This window comes from Antennarius striatus, chromosome 6, assembly GCF_040054535.1.
Source record: "Antennarius striatus isolate MH-2024 chromosome 6, ASM4005453v1, whole genome shotgun sequence".
Taxonomy (NCBI): domain Eukaryota; kingdom Metazoa; phylum Chordata; class Actinopteri; order Lophiiformes; family Antennariidae; genus Antennarius; species Antennarius striatus.
This window is the reverse complement of record NC_090781.1, coordinates 1,330,919-1,337,500: the sequence shown is the minus strand read 5'-3', so window position 1 is coordinate 1,337,500 and position 6,582 is coordinate 1,330,919.

The window sequence follows — 6,582 nt, the reverse complement described above, 5'->3', positions numbered from 1 at the left end:
AAAGCCAGGGTTAAGCCTGAAGTTATCTCGCTAAGCCGTAATCCAGCTTTATGGTACAGGCCTCTGATCTACATGTTTCCAGAAACAAAAATGTTTCCAGATCCAAACATGTTTCCAGATTCAAACATGTTTCCAGATTCAAACCCGTTTCCAGATCCATACTTTTCCAGATCCGAACACATTTCCAGATTTACAGGTTTCCAGAAACAAAAATGTTTCCACATTCAAATGTTTCCAGATCCACACATTTGATGGACAAACAGGACAGAAGAATCTACTCTGAACACCCGACAGCGAATAAAATCTGGTCTCTGACCAAGGGAGAATCAGTGAAATGACTTTGGCAACAAAACAATTCCAGAGCTTTAATTCTGCAAACAATTTAGTTCTGCAAACTAATTCTAGATTATTTGTTGACACACGATGTTCTGTTTGCTAAAATCCTGAAGTGGTGACGGTGTGACTCACAGTCCAGGAGAATGTTTGACAATCATTCCTCTGGTTTCAACAAGTTCAGCATCTGGAAGAAAATTTCACCTGTTTTTAGTCTCAAATCAAATCTTTATTCCTCCTGCTTAACATTCCTCACATATAATGTTCAGTAAACAATCCAGAAGATTTGGAGAGCTGGAATTTACACATCATTTCCACATTCTCTGACATGGAACCCTTAGCTTGAACCCCCACACTGCGATCCAGACTAGTGATCTAGACTAGTGATCCAGACTGGTGATCTAGACTGGTGATCTAAACTAGTGATCCAGACTAATACATCCGAGGTCCAAAGACTGAATGCTTTCTAAAACCTGATGGTAGTCCGTCGGTAGTAGCATATTTAGTTTAGTTTAATTTGTTCAATCATCCAAATGAGGATTTTAAAATATATTTCAAAATCGATGGAACAAAAGCTTCCCTTCCCAAGTTAAGAGAGATTTAACCTTGAAAAACAGCAAAAACACCAGACAGACACAGGGGGAACATCCAGACCCCACAGAGATACCCCATGTGGAAGCAATACCCAACGCCACACAGAGATTTTATTCAGTTTATGTTAAATAATATGAGGATATTGAAAAAATAACTACTGGACAGTTTTGTGTGAAACACATGTCCCTGGTTTCATTTGGTTCACAGGAAGTAACATTTTTAATCCATTTAGAGCAGGTTAGCTCAAAGCAATAACAAAGAAATGTTTCCTGTTTAGATTATAATAAAATAATTAATGATCTGAACATTTTCTAGATGTTTTATTTTAATCTTATTTTAAACTCTTAAATTCTACTGTTTGTGAATAGAACAAGCACGTATGTAAATGTTTGTAATCTTAGCAGTGTAGGCACACATACATGTAACACACGTGTTGATATGAGGATGTTGAAGGTATCTAGTTAGTTAGTTTCTACATCTGTGGTGGGATGAGGCTCTAAAGAGAAGCTCCTTGCTATGACGACACACACTGAGTGTGTGTGCTGTGGCACCGAACCTCCCGGTCCCCTTCACACTCCATGTTCACGTCCGTGTGTGTGTGTCTCATGAGTGTGTGTGTTTGTGCATATTGTTGTCCTTGTCCTTCTCAGCGCAGCAGGCGCACACACACACACACCTGAGTGAACCCTGGGACAGGCAGACAATTAAACAGGTCAGCATGGGGTAACCTCAGTTGGCCTGTGGGGGGCGGTAGACACACAGCTGGAGGCGGCAGGACAGGCGAGAACAGCAACACCTCAAACGGCCGTCCTCTCTGTCTCACAGGTAGGGCCTGGGGGAAACACACACACACACACACACACACACACACACACACACACACACACACACATAGTGACACATCACATGCTGTAAACAGCAGGGCAGAAAGATGATTAAGAAGTTAGAAAGTGGAGGACTTCTAAACGCCAGCCTCAACTCTGAAACTCAGGAGAGTATTTCACAGCTTTGAACAATGACAATAGAAAATATAACAAAGAATTAAGATCATTAACTAAATATTTTCATCTTTGTGGGAACACGACAAAGCACATTACGCTTTCATAAAGCGTATAAAGTCTCCTTTTACAGCCTAAAGGAAGGTGAGTCATCTACTTCACATCTCTAATTGGACTCATCCTCACCTCGTTCTCCTTCCCCTCTTCCTGAAGATAAATATTTGCATTGAGTTCTTCGTCCCTTCCTCCGGTGAGAGGACAGAGGACAGAGATGTTACAACAGGTAGGAACACCGGTGTCTCACTGTGTCTCAGCAAACATCACCTGTGTCTCCGCTGTGATGGAAGCAGATAAAAGTCTCTGTGTTTGTGTGGCGACTGATTTCTTGTTTTCTATTGCAACCAAAGCAAGAATTACCTCAATTTTTTTTTACAATATAGTCAATTAAATTATCCGTGAAAGGCTATTTGTTTTAACCCGGGGACACCCTTCACTCTCGTTTTCTCTCCTCTTATAGTTGTTGTATGGAAGAAGACAGCAGAGGGGGAGAAGTGACAGAACAAAGAAGAGGAAGTTCAGAGCTGTTGTAACACTGCCATCCAGTGGACAGAAGGAGGCACTGCATCAGCATGTGTAGGTTGTCATGGTCCTCCTAGTCTGTACTTTGTAACATCCACATGTTTACTTTAAATGACAGATTTGAGGTTTGGTGTCTCTATACCATTAACACTCAGCGATCACGGCCAATAACTCATTAGAGGTTTGTGATCGGATTCAAGAGGAGGCTGAAGCGGGAGGCGTTCATGAGCTTCAGAAGGAATCTGGAAAATGAGTGTGTGTGTGTGTGTATTTGTCATTAGGTCCACCACAGACTTTAGTGCTTCTGCTTGTTTGTTCTGTTCACTTGTGTTTGCAGAATACCTGAAAAATTTAACAGATTCTAATGACAGTTTTTTGGGATATGGAGCTACAGCATGTTATGTATATATTACAGTATATTATGAGGTGGATCGAGATCATTTTCTTTCTTTGACACTGATTGATCGTGACTCTGCTAGCATTCAACTCTCATGCTCTTTGGTGTCTGATCCTGTCTTCACTTTACCTCCACTAAGGACATCATGTTTTCATCGCTCTGCCTGCCTGCCTGTCTTCCTGCCTGCCTGTCTTCCTGCCTGCCTGTCTTCCTGCCTGTCTGTCTGCCTCATCCATCCTTCCATCATAATGTCTGTCTGTTGGGCTACTTTGATATTTTTTGGTGAATCCATTCTTATTTTCCACACCAAGTCCTCTAGTTTCTATCCCTTATATTGGCCACAGAGCTGAAGCCCTTGTAGTGGCCCCTCCAGTGGGGGCACAAAGTTCCACCTTCTGGGACACCGTGAGGCGGGTATTTCGGTTTAAATCCATGTTTGCACCTGGAGTCAGTCAGTCAGTGTCAGTTCTCTCTAAAAGTGGGATGTGTTAAGAGCGCGTTAGATTTCTTTGTTCTGTGGATCCAGGTTACAGCTCTGACCCGTCTCTGGAGGTACAGTACGTACTTTACAGTATGTACTTTACAGTATGTACTTTACAGTATGTACTTTAAACGTTCACCCTGAGCTGTTGCATACAGTACTTATACTCAGCCCACACAAATTTATGCTGTGTCCTTGCAGGAAAAAGTGACAAAAAATGTATTTTACATATTCAGCCAAATAAAAATTATTTTAGGATACACCAGTACCAACCCTGACTTGTGATAGGTGGGCAGCTGACCGCTGTAAAAAAAACCCAACAAACTCTGTTGGTCCCACAGGGACATTTATGCTTTCAAATGCTATTTTTCCTCCTGAACTTGAGAATGAATATTTATTCATGTAGCTGTCTGTGTGAATCACCTGTGTGGGTAAAATGAATAAATGAATAACAGATTTGGTAAAAGCTGCTGCATGTTGACCAATATAAATCTAGCTAGTATAGATATTTCCGAACTGTTAATCATCAGACTACTAGCTCTTCAGTAACAGTTTTATTTCTAGTATCCACAGCATTTCTATGAATTTCTATGGATACTAGATCTCTGCCTAATTTCATATCAATGTAAAAAACATTTATTAGGAGCGGCTACAATAACAGGGTTGTTCCATGTAAAGTAATATAGCCATTACGTTCTCAGTTGTATATAGAAATATAATGTGAGCTTCCTGATCTTTTCCCATCAGAACCTAAGACCCATATTGTATTTTTGTCAATGGTGGCTCTGAAGGTAACCAGGTTATGGTCAAACTGTTGACTGAGATACAACTAGACTGGTCAGACATTAGTTTCAGTCAAAGAAATAGCTAAAAAATATGACTGAAACTTGTTAAATAGCATATAAAAGAATATTCAACAAGATGTTTGTGAGCACAGCTCAACAAAGAGATTCATCTTCCTACTTACACACATCTAAACATCAACTGAGAACATCAAAAACAAACGGATCCAAAGGAATACACATTCACATGAGATAAGACATGCTGTGACACACGCGTGTGGGACATGTGTGACTGCAAACTGTAACGGTGAGAACTACAAACGATGTGTTGGAGGTAAACAAAGCCTGTTCCTGTGAGAGACTGAAGAACACTTTCCATCTCATTGACTTTCAATAATTTTTTACATCAAATGAAAAATAATTACATGACAACAGTCCATGTTGTTTATGGTGTTTTCATTGTTTCATTGTTCAGAACATGAAGCTAATCATTTTACTCTTTTTTTCATTTTACTTAAACAGTTATGATGTTGAAACAGTTACTGTAGTTTTTATATTATACCATTACCTAAACTCAATCCTTGCGTACGCTTCTACCGTATATTCTGTTTTTACTTTTGGGATGCATAAACGTCATGTTGGGATGCACACATTTTTTTGAAGCGCATCCCAGGGATGCACTACGTTCTTCAGGTAAAGTGAACTCTGAATATGTACCAAAAATGTGGACACACTTCCTTCAATGCTTTTGCTTTATTTTCATGATTATTTACATTGTAGATTCTCACTGATGGCATCAAAACTGTGAATGACCTCATGTGGAAGTGAAAACATATATATTCTAGTTTCTTTAAAGAAGCCATTTTTGCTCTGACGACTGCTTTGCTCACTCAACATTCTGTCAATGAGCTTCAAGAAGTCGTCACCTGAAATGGTTTTAGCTTCGCAGGTGTACCTTACCTGAACTGAGTAGTGGAATTTCTTGCTTTATCAATGTGGTTGGGACCGTCAATCGTGTTGTGCAGAAGTCAGGTTAATACACAGCTGACAGCCGTATTAGACAACTGTTAAAGTTCATATTATGGCTAGAACCAATCAGCTAACTGAAGAAAAACAAGAGTTAACAGCAGCTCAGATCAGAGACCAGATGAATGCCAGATGAGTTCTAGAAGCAGACCCATCTCTAGAACAACTGTTAAGAGGAGACCATGTGAATCAGGCCTTCATGGTCAAAGAGCTGCTAGGAAACCACTGCTAAGGCGAGGTAACGAGCACAAGATATTTGTTTGGTCCAACAAACCCAAGAAATGGACATTAGACCAGTGGAAATCTGTACTTTGGTCTGATGAGTCCAGATTTGAGATCTTTGGTTCCATCTGCCATGTCTTTGACAGATGATGAAAAGGTGAACGGATGGATTCCACATGCCTGGTTCACCGAAAAATAGTAAAGATGAGGTCATTTCACTCGACTGTCTGTCCATCACAAATATTGGACTTTTAACATTTCTAGAAAACCTTTAAAAGCTCATAATATCATGTGCAATATAACATGAAAAACAGTAAAGTATCCAAGGTGTGAAGCCTGACGCTCAGATGCTAACAGAGACAACAACAAACAACAACAAGAACCAAGGTAGTCAGACTGCAACATCCCTCGACACCCCTGAATTCAAAATGTTACCCTGAACTTCTTGCATAGGTCAAAGATCAAAGCTAGTGCTCTGACCTACTGTCATAGATCAAAGCACTAGCTTTGATCTATGGTCTTACTCACACTGGCCTTCTCCCTCGTCTTTCTATCTTATCAGGTTCTGGAGTGTACAAAAGTTTAAATTTGACCTTGACATAGTTTTCTCAAGGTCAAGGTCAAGGTCACTCATCTTCATCCCCTCTCCTGCCTGAGTAATGTGCTTTTAGTTTCATCTTTCTACCTGAACGGTTGTGAAGATATTTAACTAACGGACGGATGAACGGACGAACACTTAATTACATTACATCACCGCTTCACGGGACGGATCAAGAGGGGGAGGCGAGTGTTGGAGCTGCGCGAACACAGCAGTGCGTCTCTACACAGAACAGGACTCGAACCCTCTTGCTGTGAGGCAACAGTGCTACCCTGGACCACTGTGGCCCCAATAAGAATGAACTTCTGTGTCTTTATTACATTGACTAGACTCAACCCTGCCCAAGTCACTGAGTGTAAGACAGCCAACCCTTTGACGGAGCTAAACTGTGGGTTGTGGGTGTAAACCCAAGGCAGGTGGGTGAACCAGAAGGCTGGGTAATGAGAAGCAACACGCTAGAGAGAGACCTCTAAGTTCTGATTGGCCCTCTCCATCTGGCTGTTAGTCTGGATAATGACTAGAAAACAGACTGGCCGAATCCCCCGGGGCCTGACAAAATGCTCTCCACGCAT